Here is a 16,241-nt window from a genome sequence, read left to right on the forward strand (position 1 = left end):
AAAGGAAATAAATTTTAGACATGTTAAAAGCTTATAAATATAATGATATAGTGTTGAAATGGAAGACGGCAGGGAGGAGGGAGGAAAAGAAGGGGGAATTATTGGAAAAGGAAACTATTAGATTCCTTAATGTTTTACCTGAAGCAAATCTTAAGGTACTTGTTCTCCGTTAGCATCATGGTTTTACCTTACCATCTAGGAGATACCACTGTAGCCAGTGATAAACCTGTTGTGTTAAAGTCTGTTTTGTGAGGTTTTGGAGTCTGGGGCTGTGAATGTTCCCAAACTCATTATTGTTTCTTACCACCTGGACTTTTGACAATCCTTGTACCTCTGGCTCTATATTTAATGATGGTCCCTGTAATAACAGCTGAGTGGTTAACTGGAAATATAAGTATCACTTTGGAGATACAGAGAAGTTGGTAAAGCAGATAGGAAAAAGAGGAAGAGGGAGAGTATATGGAGTTTTTGGCATAGGTGAGTTGAGTATGGTGATGAGACTTTTATTTTTCTGGAACTGGAGAAAGGATGGCTGATCTTAGTGCCCTCTGGAACTTAAAGAAACAGGGCCCTGTTTGAGTTATGGTATACAAGGAAGTATCTTGAGCTGGAAGAGTAAAAGGTTTAAGGTGGGACAGATGGATCCAATGAGGAAGTCCCTTGAGCTTGGTAGCTGTGGGAGTTACAAGAATTACTTTAAAGGGGCCCTGCCATTTAGGGGAAATGGGTGAGGGGCATTGGTCTGGGGGACAGAATAGTACCTAACCCCATATTTTAATAAGCAGTGGACATGAATTGGCACATGGTTGAGCTAATGAGTAGTTGGTAAAAATCCCATAATAGGGAGCAAAGATGGGATAACAACGGAGTAAGCAGGTGATCAGGAAAGGGAGAGGTTTTATGTGAGAGGCTGGGGGTTAAAACTGGCCTCTCATACATGAGTTCAAAGGGCAAGATGGAAAGGTAGCTTTTGGGGAGAACCCTAAGCCTAAGAAGGGCCAGAGGCAAAAGTTTTACCCAGTCAAGGTGAAGCTCCTGTGACGTCCTAACAGAAACATTTTTAAAGGAATGGTTAGTTCATTCTACCTTCCCTGAATACTGAGGATGGTATGGGATATGAAAATGCCATGGAATGTTAAGAGCCTTAGGTAAAGTTTGAGAAATCTGGAAAGTAAACTCTGGGGCATTTTCCAACTGAAGAGAGGTTGGGATTCCAAGCCAAGGGATAATTTCTCGGAGAACAACATCTGAAACTGTCTGGGCCCTCTTGTAAGTGGTGGGAAACACTTCAATCTACCCAGACATGGTGTCCACCAAAACCAGGAAATATTTAACTCATCTGACAGTGGGCATATGAATAAAATCAAGCTGCCAGTCAGTTCCTGGAAGGGAGTCCCTGGCCTGGTTAGTGGGAAAAGGGAAGCTACAATATTTGGTCTTGGGATCTAACTTTTGACAGATTTTACAAGAGGCAGTGATAGCTTTTAAGAACTCTAAGATTTCAGGGGTGGGTTGGAGGTAGATCTTGACAAAATAAAACAGAGCTTTGCTATTAGGATGAAAGAGCTCATGTAGGTAGGACAGAATTTGCTGGGTGTCAGGGGGTGTCTGCAAAAATGTGGGCTATACTGTATGAAACCCCTGAGGTGATTGGTGTGAGTTTGGGCTCTGGAATGCTGCTGTTCTAGCTGCTTGGTCAGCCTGGTTATTTCTCTTGAAAATAATTGAACTGTTGGTCTGATGAGACCGACAGTGAATAATTCCTATACCTTTGGGGAGATGGGAGGCTTTTAACAAGTCCATAATGTAACCTCAGTTAGTTATGGATCCTCCTTTTGTCGTAAGAAGCCCGCGTTCCTTTCAGATAGCTGTGTAGGACAGGAGTATATGAAAGGCATATTTGGAGTCTGTATAAACATTTAAAGATTGTCCCCTTGCTAACTGGAAGGCATGGGTAAGGGCTACTGATTAGTGGTATGGGCAGGGAATACCTGTGCCTCCACTACCCCAGTATCTGACACTATGGCATAGCCTGCTCTACAGGTCCCTTCACATAAAATGAAGCTGCCATCTGTGTACCAGGTATAAGTGGCCTGGGACAGTTTGCCCTCCTGTATATGTGAAGGGTAGGGCAGCAGATCCTCTAAGGTTTCTATGCAGGAATAAGATGGGGAATAATTAATATTAGGCTGAGGTAGGAGATTTGCAATATTAAGGGGTGGGCAGAATTGGAAAGTGAATGTGGCATCTTCTACTAGTGCCACCTGGAGAGAAAGAACTTGGGAAAGGGGTTAGGTTTGTAAGCCTTTGTAAATTAAAAGATAGAATAGATTGTGGTGGGAGAAGACAGTGGTGGGTGACCCAAAGGTTAGTTTCTTTGACTCACGAATCAGCTCAGCAGCCACTAAAGCACGTATGTAGGGTGCCCAGCCCTGAGTGGTGAGATCCAGCTTCTTTGACAGGTACACTACAGGTTCAAAGGAAGGTCCCAGCTGATGTCCTAGGACCCCAAGGGCATATCCCTCCTTCTCTGTTACATAGAGGGAGAAAGGATGAGTTAAATCTGGGAGATGAAGATCTGGGACCTGGATAAGGGCCTGCTGGAGTCTCTGGGAGGGTTTAGTGTGGGATGGAGAAGGGGCTCATGCCGAGAGCCAAGAGCTGCCTCGTATAAGCGGAGGTCAAGAAGAGAAAAAGAAGGGATTCAGGAATGCAGAAAGCCAGCTATTCCTAGGAACGATAAAACCTCTTCTTTTGTAGAAGGAACTGCAAAGCACTGAATTAGTTTCTTTCTGTCTAGGGTAACAGCTTTTTGGGTTGGGGTAATAGTTAATCCCAAGTAAATGACCTGAGAGGTAGACAGTTGGACCTTAGAAAGTAAGATTCTATAGCTCTTTCTGGACAGGAAATTTAAAAGAGCAGATATATCAGTTTGGCTGATCTCCAATGATGAACTTCAAAGTAAAATATTACCTACATACTGTATAAGTTTAGACTTAGGGAGGGACAGTGAGAGTAGATCAGAAGCTAAAGCCTGACCAAACAGGTGTGGGCTGTCCCGGAATCCCTGGAGTAGGATTATCGAGGTGAGCTGTGTGGAGAGGTGAGTGTCAGGGTCAGTCCAGGAGAAGACAAAGATATTTTGAAATTGAGAGCTAAGAGGAATAAAGAAAAAAGCACCTTGAGATCTAGAACTGAGAAGTGGGAGGTCCCTGGGGGGAGAGTGGAGAGAAGTGTATAAGGGTTAGGCACTACAGGATGAAGAGGGACCACTGCGGAGTTAATGAGCCAGAGGTCTTGAACCAGGTGATAGGTTCTGTTAGGTTTTTTAACAGCAAGTATGGGGTGTTAAAGGGAAAAGAGGTGGGACAAAGTAGCTTTTTTCTTAGAAGATCAGAGATCATAGGCTTAAGTCCCCTAAAGCTCTGGAGAAAGAGGGGGTACTGAGCTTGGGTAAAGTACTTAGTAGGGTTTCATAATTGGATAACAATGCGGGAATGGTGTTTAGCAACAGAGGGATTTTGGGTGCCCCAGACTTGGGTGTTTACCTGAGAGGCTGGTAGAGGAAAAGACACATTGGGGCTGGGAGGTTAGGAGGCTAGAAGAAGAAGGAGAGGAACTGCTGGTGAGTCTGGGGTAAGGTGAATGGAAGGAGCAAACGAGATGGAAGCTCCTACTTTTGCTTTAAAAAAAAAAAAAGAAAGAAAAAAAAACTTCTTCCCATAAGAGGTACCGGGCAAGCTGGTATGACTTAAAATGAATGAGATAAATACCCCGAAAAACACAGTTAACTGGTGGGGATCTGCTGAGGTAGATAAGGCTGTCGCCCTACCCCAATAATAGGAAAACTAGAAGGAGAGGTAGGTCCCCAAAATTCCCTTAGTACTGAGTATGTGGCTCTGGTGTCCAAGAGAAAGGAGATGGGCTGTCCTGATACTGTGATGCCCTGGCTCCCTGTTACAGATGACGGTTGTGGTTGGGTTAAAGGAGTCTGGGCAACCTCACTCATCCATGGCCAGACCTAAAAGGTCAACTTGGGAATTTTCTGGGTTTGATGTCTCCATGCCACTATGTGCACAAGGACAATCAACTGCCCAGTGTCCTTTCCTATGGCATTTTGGACAAGGTCTCGCAGGACAAGATGAGGATTAGGGTATGCTTGGGCCCAGCGACCAGTTCTACCACATTTGAAACACACCTGCCAAGATGGGTTCTATAGATCAGCAGGAAGGTAGACCTGGGTCTCAGTTTGCCCTAGGGCAATGTTAGCTCTTAGACTCCCTCCTGTTCCCATTTCACCCTGGGACCTGTTCCTTGCCTTCCAGGAGACAGCATTAACAAATAGATAAAAACTTGTTCTGTTTACCCTCAGAATGACTACTTCAGTTTCTTTATTAGCTTTAATTCAAAATCATTACAGAATGTGGAGTTTTAGTCTTGTAAAAACTGCTAACTTATTATAGACTGTTAGGAAACACAAGCTAAGTCATCTTTAAAGAACTGATATAATTAGTTACAGAAATAAGCCTTATTTAGTTCCCTGTATATGTTTTCAAAGTCAAACTTAAAGCAAGTAGTGAGAAACAAAGTTTGTCTAATCAGACATACCTAGGCAGCCCTCGTACTTCAGAGATCTATAGAATATGGCATTTAAAATAATGATTAAAAAGCTTATTATATCAGACAGAGACTCTGAGATCCTAGCAGCAACCCAATGTCTCCAAAGAAGATTATGAGACGCCATGATGTCTCCACCTGGATTATGATGACACTGGGCGAGATGCCCCAGTGCAACATATGCTGCCAGGACCCGGTCCAGACTGTGGACAAACAGAAGACACTGGAAAATTGATTGCATCACTTTTGCCTAGACAAAATAAGGTCAGTCTTTTCCGTGTCCCTCTTCCACAGAAAAGGAAAAAATTCGCCTTATGGGCCTGGTTGTTCTGGATATTTCTCCCTCCGATGCTATGGAGACCTGTGTATGACTAACTGTATATGGACTCTTGTCCTTGTCATTTTTAATAGATTTGGAATCTATTATACTTTTATCAGTTATACTTTATTTATTCTTCTGAGACCTCTGAGAGTATTAATGGCTAGGGCATTTATAATGCCAGTTTAATAGCAAAAATTATTCAGATTTTTCCACAAAGCTATAGCCAACTTTTTAGTTCATTCTAAAGCTACCATACGTGGTTCTCTGAACAGTAGAAAAAATATACATGCTTCTAAACAAAATCTGTAGTCTTTTTCTAGGACTCAAAGTTATGAGTCTGTTCCTTCTGTTTCCAGATACCTGTTGCTATCTGCTTTTTTTCTAAATTTAATTTCTTTTTCTAGTTTAAACTTATCTCAATAGGCTTCCACCTGGATGGCAGAAGCTATTTATGCATCAGTTGCTGACTACAACCTGCTCTGAATGGTGGAACTTCCTAAAATCTGATGTGGACCAGTCCAGCTGATATGAATGTTCCCTGTCCCTTCAATGAAGTCTGATGAGTGCCCCATTGCCTAAATTCCCTCCCTTCTTTTGGCTAGCATTTCAACCTGTTTGGGGCCAGATAACAACACCCCAATGTCAGCTTGAAGTTGTTGCAGAAAGGAACACAAAGTCCCACGTTCCCTGCCCAAAATAGGTTGAAAGGCAAACTTGCATAAAATAAAGGCTCTTTGCTTTTACATAGGGGACTCAGTCTCCCTGTTGGCTTTTGGGGAACTTTGCAGATTTGGGCATAACAGGAGCTGTTCATGCTGCCCCCAGAGACGAGATGGAGAGCTGTTTCTTAGGGTGTTCCAGAGTGTGGGTGCCAGGACAGCTGTACCACAGAGTGATTCAGGAGCCTGGGCTTGTGGTCCCCGGGCTCTGCAATGTGATCTGAATGAAGAAAGTCTCTGAAGCTTGTTCTCCTGCTGAGATCGGCTTCTTTGTGGAGTTGAGATGAAGCTATTCCTTGGTTCTCTCTGGTGGGCATGGGGAGGGGGGTGTTCTTTGCTGTGCTCCTAAAAGGAATTTGTTTAGAAAAGAGGAGACAGAAGAACCAGGAGCCTGTCCTGGGAAAGGGCTAGAGGGCAGGACAGGACCCTCCTCTAACATTCCTAAGATGATTTCTAAGAGTTTACTCAGCAAGATAACAAAGAATCTGCACAGACAAAGCCTCACCAGCAGTTTTTACTGTTTTAAGCGCAGTCAGGAGCTGTCATCTCGTCACGGTTGCCTAGTCCTCCTTCATGTTCTAGTCAAGCAGGCTGAACCTGGGTCCCGGTCATCACCACCTCAAACACCTGCAGGCTTTTGCCATAGGACCCCCAAAACGTAGCTCCATATGAAAGTAAATATATTATGAGGTCACACACTGCCATTGTCACCTCTTTGACGTGCTCACAGGATGGGACATAAAACAGAAAAGCCTTGCGTATTCTCTACATCTGCTTAGGTAGAGCTGGAACAGTGTGCCCGGAAAGTGCAGCTGACCAGAAACCAGTTTCAGCAAGATTGCCTCTCTTTGGAATTCAGAGATTTGGGGAATCATCTTTGCCCTAAAAATTACAAGTTTGTCAATTATGTGGTTTATTGTCCCTAAAAAAAGCCAGTCCCCCCCCCCCCATCCCTACCCCATTTTGAAAGTTGCTATGTTGATGCTTTCAGAATGGAGGAATGGGAACAATAGTTTGTACTTCAGAAGCAAATCCATTGTTCTCAGCTCTGTTCAGAAAGACGGAGCCAGACAACAAATATTTACTCATATTCAGTGAACTCTCTAAGTGCTTGGGTAGAGGGGCAGATCTAAAGGCTTGGTAGACAGCAAGTCTTCAATAAAGGTATAAAGCAAGGGGAGGGAGGGAGAACAGTGATGGGAGACTCAGAGGCAGGAAGAAAGGCAGGAGGGACAAGGGACAGAGGCTCAGCTAGAGACTCCAGTCATTGTGTGACCAGTGAGGCCGGAATTAGTATATAAAAGAAACCTGCTGGGAAACTCCTCCCCACCAGCTTGAGCATAATGAAGTATGCTCAGAATAAAACAGAAAGCAGTAAAGATGTCCTGACTTGCCAGACACAGGCACCATTGAGCCTTTGACACTTCACCAGCTCAGTCCACTGCCACCCTCTAAAGTGCCTGCCTTCCTTAATAAACTGCCTTTGACATGTCTCTGTCCAAATCACCTGGAAATCGCAGACTTCAAAACCCACAGCTTAGTAAACCAGCCAGGAGGTAGACAGTTCCAGTCTCATGAGAACGTTCTACTCTGGTTTATTTTTCCTTCCTTTTCCTCTGCTTTCTTTCCCCCCAAAGTTCCTGGAGACAGCAGTCACACAGTCAGAGATCCCAGATGACTGCCTAGGGTCACCAGACCCAACCTTTCTTACCTCATGCCTGAGGGTTGCTGGCCAATGGCATGTCTAGACCTGACAATGATAGCCGGGCTCATTTTGGAGCCACTGCAGCCCATAACACATGAATGTGTTTCTGGCTAATGCCAGCCACACTGGCGATCATGATGCATGCTCAAAATGCCGGATACAGTAAATATACCTGCCTATGGTTGTCAAGGAAGGCCTGTCCTTAAACTAGGAGGTTACAAATTCTCCTGTCCACAGCTGCCTAACACCAGAAGGGATGGAGTCGCAGCCCCCTGAGACTCCTGATGAACCCCACAGCATCTCAGCGATACTTGAACTTCTCCAGAAGCAGCTAATCTGTCAATACACAGGTGAAAGATGGCAGCAGTCATGATAGTGCCAGCTATGTGCTAGTCTTAGATCCAAGGCATGCCCACCATTGCCTGTCTACCGCCACCACCACATGTGGTAAAAGTCTCGCAACTTCCCCACTCCCCTGGCACTTCACCTACTTGACTTCTTCTTGTCCTTCTTGGCATTCCTCAATTTTATTCTGCACTTCCCGAGTTCTCTATTGTGCCTTACTCATTTTTGGTCCACTGTGAGCACTCTGAAAACATATTTAAAAAAATGAATTGCTTTATAAACATAAGTACTCTTCACTTCCTTAACTCTAATAAATGGGTATTTGGAGTCTATCAAATATTTCATAAAACTTTTAAATGCTTCAAATACAACTTGTTTATTTAAACATCCTCTGGTGGTATCATAAGATAAAAGCTTCATTTAGCTCTATAATTTACATCGACTACATAGATTTTGGTAAGGATTTTTCCCAAAATAGATGCTGAAAGGAAATTAAATTTTATATAATTTTTATTAATAGTCAAAGGTGAGAAAAACAATGAGAGATCATAAAAATACTTTATGTTAATGAAAATACCTCTAAGTGATGTAAAGTCCTTCCGTTAGATCAATTGTTATGGATTTCCTTTCCAGAAATAGTATTGGGAACTTTTAAAGGACTATTTTGAATATGAAAATGATAAATATGAGATTTTTATCAAGATTTTTATTAATATAAAATATTGGATATATGTTTATCAAAAATCTTTACATTAAATTTACTTTCTGCTGTGCAAAGTGAAGGAGATTCAATGTAAGAAGCCATAGTAGCATTCCAAGTTAGTGTACTCTGTACGTCATGGAAATGAGTGTGCTAGTAAATCTTATCCCAAAAAGGGATGACTAATAACTTACAGTTTTAGGATAACCTTAAAACTATAATTATTGCACTGAAGAGATGGCTCAGCTGTTAAGAACACTGGCTGCTCTTTCAGAGGTCATGAGTTCAATTCTTAGCACCTACATCGTACTCAAAACCATCTTTAATTGTGGTCTCGGGGGTCAGATGACCTCTTCTGGTGATGTACATGCTGACTAAACATCCTTATATGTCAAATAAAATTGTAATTGTGATGTTAAGGTATGAGAGTTATTTCCTGCCTTGCTGTGTTTCTCTGTTCACCAAGACTGGACCTCTCAAGGTTCTTATCTTGTCCAACTTAAGACGAAAGAGGGAGAGGGTCATTTTAAACCCAAGCTGTTGATGCCTTTCAACCTGCTTAGAATTTTGTCAGAATGGGCTTTGTGGCTTAGAGATCTTAGTGCCTCCTACTTTATTGATATTGGGAGTAATATCTTTAGGAGAATATCTTTTTGGATTAAGGACCAGTTAATGCTATGGAGAAAATAGTAAGTCAACAGTCGAACTTTAAAATGACAAATAGTAGATCTAAAGATAAGCTACAAAATATTTGCTTTACAAAAAGAAAAGAGGGAAAAAAAATCTGAGATTTTAAAGGCAGCGACCTGCTCTAGTGCCTCCCACAGGTTAAGCTTAATCTTTGGACCCAAGATGCCAACTCAAGAGACAATGCTGATGAAGGACAAAGGAAAACTAAGGAATTAGTATGGCCACAGTGGGCCCGGAGACAGAGAAGCCCATCTCTGGAAAAGCAACATGAGTTATAAACTTAATTAAAAGCAAAAAGTCATAGAAAGTCATCGATATTAAACACAGTTTTGGAAAAGTTTGCCAATGAGATAAGATTTAAGATGGTAGCTTTCACCTTAAGAGAAAGAAACATCTAAAATGGAAGTTGGAAAAAAAATGTAGTAAGCGGAGAATCAGAATGTGAATGCACATAGCACAAGGCCAAGGGAGATGCAGAGAGGTTTCTCAGAGGAAACACAATGCTGGCACAAACGTAGCTGAGTTTAGCTGTAGTGAAAGACTTTCCCGTAGGCGCACTCAGATTATTGTTGGATGTGTATTTCATCACTCAGTCTGCTCCAGATGTTAGGGGGAAGCTGAGAAAGGAAGACGATGCAACTCTAGACGGTCCATGCTATTTTTCAAAGTTTGGCTTTTGGGGCTCTCAACAACATAGATAAAATAGAGTCTTAAAAGCACATGGGAAATGACTTTTACAGAACAAGCTAGATGAATCACTGGAACCCTAGGAATAATGCATTTCCCAGACAAAGAACTACCTACAGACTCAGAGGAACCCCGGGATGGAGACAGGAACACCAAAGGGCCCTGACTGGAGTAGCTGTGGGAAAACAGCACTGGAAAAGAGCTGCCTCAGTGTTCGAGGAGAAACAGGGCTTAGCTCCCCCCACAAAAAAGGAAAAGTTACTGTAGGGACAATGTCCTACTCTTTGAAGGAAAGATGGACCTTCATGTCAAATAATAAATACCTTTAAAGCTTGATGATACCACTATCCACTGATTAAAAGCCCACTCAGCCGCTGCAGACTACTATGGAGGGGCTTTGGGTAACTTTTTAAATTCAGGCAAAAATGTTATTTCTTTTTCCAATATTAAGGTTTTATTCGCTTTGCCGATAGCTAGAGGCCTCTTACTAAATAAATTCATTTAGTAACCAGTACTTTTAGTAATGCCCAAAAGCCAAAGGAGTTATTTTTTCCAGGTTCAATTTTTGGTAATTGCCCTTCAGGAACACATACATGTCCCAGTAACTAAGTATAGCACTGGGCAACCTCACCTAAAAGCTAGATGAACCATTGCTTCCTTTTTATAGCAATATTCTATAACACCCTAATGGTGGTCACCAGACCCTAATACATACCTATAACAACTGTAGATCATCTCCAAACACCAACACACACATCTAACTCGTGGTATATAATTAAAAATTCCCCAATGGTGCTTTGTGGACAGAGTCAGATGTTAAGGAAGAGAGAATACAGACTGCTAATATCTAGAATGAGACAGGGCTCAAGAGTCAGGCTCATGGGTTAATCATAATGCATCTAGCTCCTCTACTTGCCAGTTATGTGACAACATGTCCTTAGCCCTCAGAGCCCCACCACCGGCATTAATAAGCAGAACCAGCTCCTATGTGGTAAGCTGCTGTGTGTTCTCTCTCACCCATTCCTAAACCCTTTCCTCACTTTCCCAAACTCTGAAAGCAGCAGCATTCAGCAGTAGCATTTGTAACAAAAATGTTTCCTTCTTGATAATGGAAAGTATGAGTTCTACCTCCCTAGAGGATGAATAGTAGTAGTATCTCCTCCCATCCTATAGATGTGGTCGTATCTCCTCCCATCCTATGGACAGTGGTCATACCTCCTCCCAACCAATGGATGTGGTCATATCTCCTCCCCTGACTGCCCACCTTGCCAGGTCAGGGTCAAGAATGTAGTCAATGTACTTGCATGAATGTATTCCAAATAAGGCTCTCCTGAATTTTCCTCAGTGGCCTTTTAATAAATACAAAGACCAAAAAGTAACCCCCTGTAGTGGATTCTGGAAAGGCTGGCGGACAAGCCACAAGAAAGCAATTGTCAGGAGAGCAGAAAATAATGAGAGGGAAGGGAGTTTGGTGCATAAGTTTACTAAGAGGGGAGACAAAACAATTTTTCCAACATAGCACAGCATAACATATGTTAAGAAGAAAAGGCACAGGTGATTTTAGATTTTGAAGTTTTTGTTCTTAATTGCAAGCCTAGACACTCTCTGAAAAGTCTGTGGATAAGTGCTCATGGTTCTTACTTGTCATAGCACAGCACAAGAGCAGGAACAAAGGTTACTTCTGATTCCCCTCAGAATCTAGCCATCTCCTCTCGCTTGGCAAGGGCTGTTGGAAACACATGTGGATAGTCCCTTATAGTGCTCCCCTGCTAGAAAAGAGCTATCGCCCCACCTAACCCTTGTAGTCCTCTTTCCAGGCCGGCCATTCCGTACAGAACTTAGTCAGATAGAGACCCCCCCCCCCCACCTAGTGTAAGAAGTGCTGTGCGCTGGCTGAACTGTGAGCTGATTTAGCATTAACGGAATGAGTACAAAGGCCCTTCACAATTAATAAAGTGTTTTTGACTGAGCACTCTCCTGATTAACCAAGAACAACACAGATGTCATTTTTGTTGGTGCTGTCATTTGTATTACATAACTTGAAGTCTTCACTGTGATCACTGAAGATTAGCAAGGGTCTCAGTATTAAACGACAGTACAACATTCTCCCTGGGCTGCTGTTGTGACATCTGAATTCCCAGACTTCAAAGAGAAGAGAAACAACACAAAGGCTCTTTAGCTAAGATTCTTCACAAGCCTACAGCTACTGCAGTGAAAGTCACATGTACAACTGAATGCTACAAGTCAAGAGTGACTGGTCAGCTTCAGAAAGTTCTGATTCCTGCAGCTTTTGTTTGACTCCTTCACACTGAATTTAAACAACTGCAGTAGGTGCGTATCGTTTTGCACAATCCATAATAACATGTGTATAAAATTACTGTCTAGACAGTTGGAGGGGAATAGAGCAAACCAATGGACCTCTGGCATCTTTAAGCCTCAGGACTACTCATAGGCAGCTTTGTTACCAGACATTTTCAAGGTCATTTTAATGGCTTGCTCTCATAAATTTAAATGGTCTATTAATAGAAATTTAGAAGGAACTATTTGTTTGTAAGACTTCTCTGGGCACCTGGGTGTGCCACTCTTCCAGCAAGCAATCCTGCCAACCTTAGACCTGCAGTTCATGCTGGCACAATGGCATGTGGACTCAAGAGTTTCTGCAGCAGGCATCCAGAGGAGTTCTCTGATGTGTGTTACCTTGACTTCTGATGTTGCTAGAGACGAAGGATGGGAAGGTCAAAGAGACAAAGGACAGAAGGGGGCATCTTCTACTGTTTCCAGGTTCTTGTCATCATTGAAGAATATATAAAGTGAGCAACTGGGAAGGTGTTTGTAATAGGGGTTATCAAGAAAAAGTCTTACACCCCTGCCCTCCAGGATATTGAATAGTTTCTCTTATGGGCAAATTTAAATGGAGGGGAGAGGGTGACTCATAAATTAAGTCAGGAAAAAGGTAGAGAATTCCAGGAACAGATTGGAGGCCCCCACAGGAATACAGTTTACCTCCTTTTTCAGTCCCTGCATGAAAGAGGTATGGGGTTGTGCCATGGTATCAGATGCATGGCTGGAACAGCCAATCCTGCAAGGCTAATGAGACGGAGATACTATACTCAAACAGAGGGCAGTTAGCAATGTTTTGGTTGGCCACATTGTTCCTGATTAATTTTGAATGCTCACAGCTCTCTAACACAGACCTGCAGCTGCATCAGCCTGGAGCCTCTTGTAGTCCCCCCCTGCCAATCTAGCCTGCACCATTAACATTTCTATCACCAAAAGTTGGCCTAAATGCTTTGTTAGACTACTGGTATTCATTCTATCAGTATGTGGCAGGCCAGAGGTGTCAGTCACCAAGCACTAACTCCTGGTATGAGCTAATGGATAGAGTCCTGCTCTTCACACGAAGTGCCTTCCATCTCCTAGAGTTCTCTGCAAGAAGACCCTCTAGCTTCCCACAGCAGTAACCCATCTCTTACTTGTGCTTTGCAACTCTTATCCTCTTGTAACTTGCACAAAAATTTACTCCTAAAAGTTTTAGAATGAAGGAGAGTTAGAATAAAGTGCTTATATCTTGGACCACAGCAAGAACACCTATGATCCCAGAGGCTGCAGCTGAGTTGTGTGTGGTTGTTATAAACCTGTAGAATCCAACATGAAACATAAAATCCCAGGTCAGAAGAGAACCTAACATCAATGCACCAGCAGTCCCTCTGGCCACTTTCAAAGGTCCATGTGTATGTCCCAAGAAATAGGGCTATGTCCAAGGGGTGTACTCCAGTTGTCTTCTATTTGTGACAGTTTCACTCTGGTTGTTCTTCTTGCCAATGTTAAGCTTTGAATCCTTGGTTAATGGGAATTCACCACTGCTCAAGTAATAAGTCAACCAAACCAAAGTAATAAATCCAGGCTTATTCTGAGCAAAGCATTTCTGGATGGCCCCAGGGTGTTGTAGGAGTTCGCTTGTGTGTTCCCAGCCACTTAGCCCCAAAATAATAGCACAGAAACTGTATTAATTAAATCATTGCTTGGCCCATTAGCTCTAGCTTCTTATTGGCTATCCTTTACACCTTAATTTAACCCATTTCTATTAATCTGTGTATTGCTACGTGGCTGTGGCTTGCCAGCAATTTTCAGCATGTCTGTCTCTAGCAGTGTCTCCATGACTTCTCCCTGACTCTTCCTTCTTTCTCCTAGCAATCAGTTTAGTTTTCCCTGCCTAGCTCTGTTCTGCCCTACTCTGCTATAGGTTCAAAGCAGTTACTTTATCAACCAATGGTATTCACAGCATACAAAGGGAAATCCCACATCACCTCCCCTTTTCTGTTTAAATAAAAAAGAAGGTTTCAACTTTTACATAGTAAAATTATGTAAAACAAAACAGTTATCAAGCAAGAATTAAAGTTATAATATTTGTACCTACTTTATTTTTATAATAACTAAGGAAAACTATAACTATAACTATATATTCTTCAACTCCATCAAAGACTCTATAAGGATATAATATTACCTAAGTAAACAAGAAGTACATTGCAAGCAACTTCCAAAATTCTAGAATTGACAGAGACATCTCACTGCCTGGACAGTCACCCAAAGTTCTTCTGAACATTGGGGCATCTAATCTTCAGCCCACAGGCCCATAGTATCCAGCAGACTTTTCCATGAAGCAGGAAATTTCAAAGACAGTTTCACCTATATTGGCAGTTTGTCAGTCACTTTCTTCTGTGTCCTGCAGAATGTCTGGAAGACTCTTTCAAGAAGCAGGAACCCCAAAGAACTGTCTCACTTTCTTTAAGCAGCCTTAGCAGTCATTTTTCTGTAGGTTCTGCATGTCTAGTTTATACAGCATAACATCAAGCAGTCTAGGAAAGAGCAGTTCCTTGTCCAGTTGGCTAGCAAATTCCATAAGGAACCTCTTCAATGCATATCTTCCTCTTGAAGATTGGTGCTTCCAGGAGTAGATGTGTCTCGTTGTCATGAAAAGTCCTAAAAACATTTTAAATGCCATATTCTGAAGGTCTTGAAAGATTTGAAGAATACCAGTCTAATTGAAATACATCTTTATATATCTAGAAAACCTAGCTAACATGACTATAAGCTTTACTATTACAGATGATTATCTATGAACATTTCTTAATTATACATTACATTTTTAAATGAGCTGCACAAACACAATACCTTAATCAATATCAGAAATATACATATAGCAAAAATGAACTTAAATTTTTATCAATAGACCAAAATCTATACCAATGCAAAGTAGCCATCTCTATAGCATATCCCCCTTTAAAAGTAAACAAACATTTATAAACAATATTTGAGAATGTGGGCATAGTTCTCTCCAAACTACTTTCTGCTGTTTATTGGGTGAAGTAATTTTTGGGGGTATTCATGGAGACCTTTGGGGGGATTTTTGGTTCATCAAACCACATTAGTCTGGAAGAAATCTGCAGGTTCTCATCTTCTGTGGAAACAAACGCAGAAACTCTTTTCCAAAGCAACAAATCCTTAGACCAATTTTAAAGTCAAGATACCTTTATGTTGGTTTATCTTAGCAGACCCTAGAATCATATATCTCTCTGTTGTCAAAAATTCAAAGAAAACACAATAATATACATAATCCAGACTCTCTGTATAAATTCTATCTCTACGTGGCTTATTTTTCTTCACTCCTTTAAATCTATGACTGTCTTATTCTGTCTTTTTAAAGACTTTTTTATTTTTAAAAAATAATTTACTTCTATTTATAATTCTCTATAATCTTTTTCTTCTCTCTCCCAAGCCTACATACATTTATCTAACACTGTGACCAATTTAGAGGTCTATATCTGTCTGAATCTGTCTTTATTGTGTATCTGTAATTATTTTCTGATCAGGAAGGCTTCTTAAAATGGTAAGCACTTCTTATAATCCTAAGTGACGGCATTGCTAAGGAAAACATGGCCCTGCTTGCTTGCTCTGCCCAGTCCAACATGGCAGAAGTTTATTCACTGCCTCTGAGACTGCTGGGTGGGAGCTATGCTTATCACCTCAACTTTGGTAACCAGTTTGCCCATGCTTCTACCAAGTAACTTGAAGCACACTGCCCACAAATCCCCATTCAAGTTCTTGGCCTCCTGAAAGAGCCAGAGTTAGTGCTGGCAGCGTGGCCCATGAAGCCACAGTTCTGAAACCACACAGGTTTTTTTTCTACTCCTGAATCAGGAAGACCGCTTTTAAAGGAGCTAAAGCATGCCACCAGAAAGCAGAGCCCATTTGAAAAAAATAAATGTGGCTAAACTTTGTTTTTTAGTGTCTAGAATTCCTTTCTAAGCCCTCTCAGGTTTTATGTGGATTTAGCTAGCACACGTTGGAGCACCAATTTGTTGTAGGGGGTCACTCATTTGTTCCTGACTGCTCAGATCTGAAATAACCAGACAGAAACCATGTTATTTGCAATACTGTTTGGCCAAAAGCTTAAGC

This window comes from Myodes glareolus, chromosome 1 (assembly GCF_982192425.1).
Source record: "Myodes glareolus chromosome 1, mMyoGla1.1, whole genome shotgun sequence".
In the NCBI taxonomy this organism is placed as follows: domain Eukaryota; kingdom Metazoa; phylum Chordata; class Mammalia; order Rodentia; family Cricetidae; genus Myodes; species Myodes glareolus.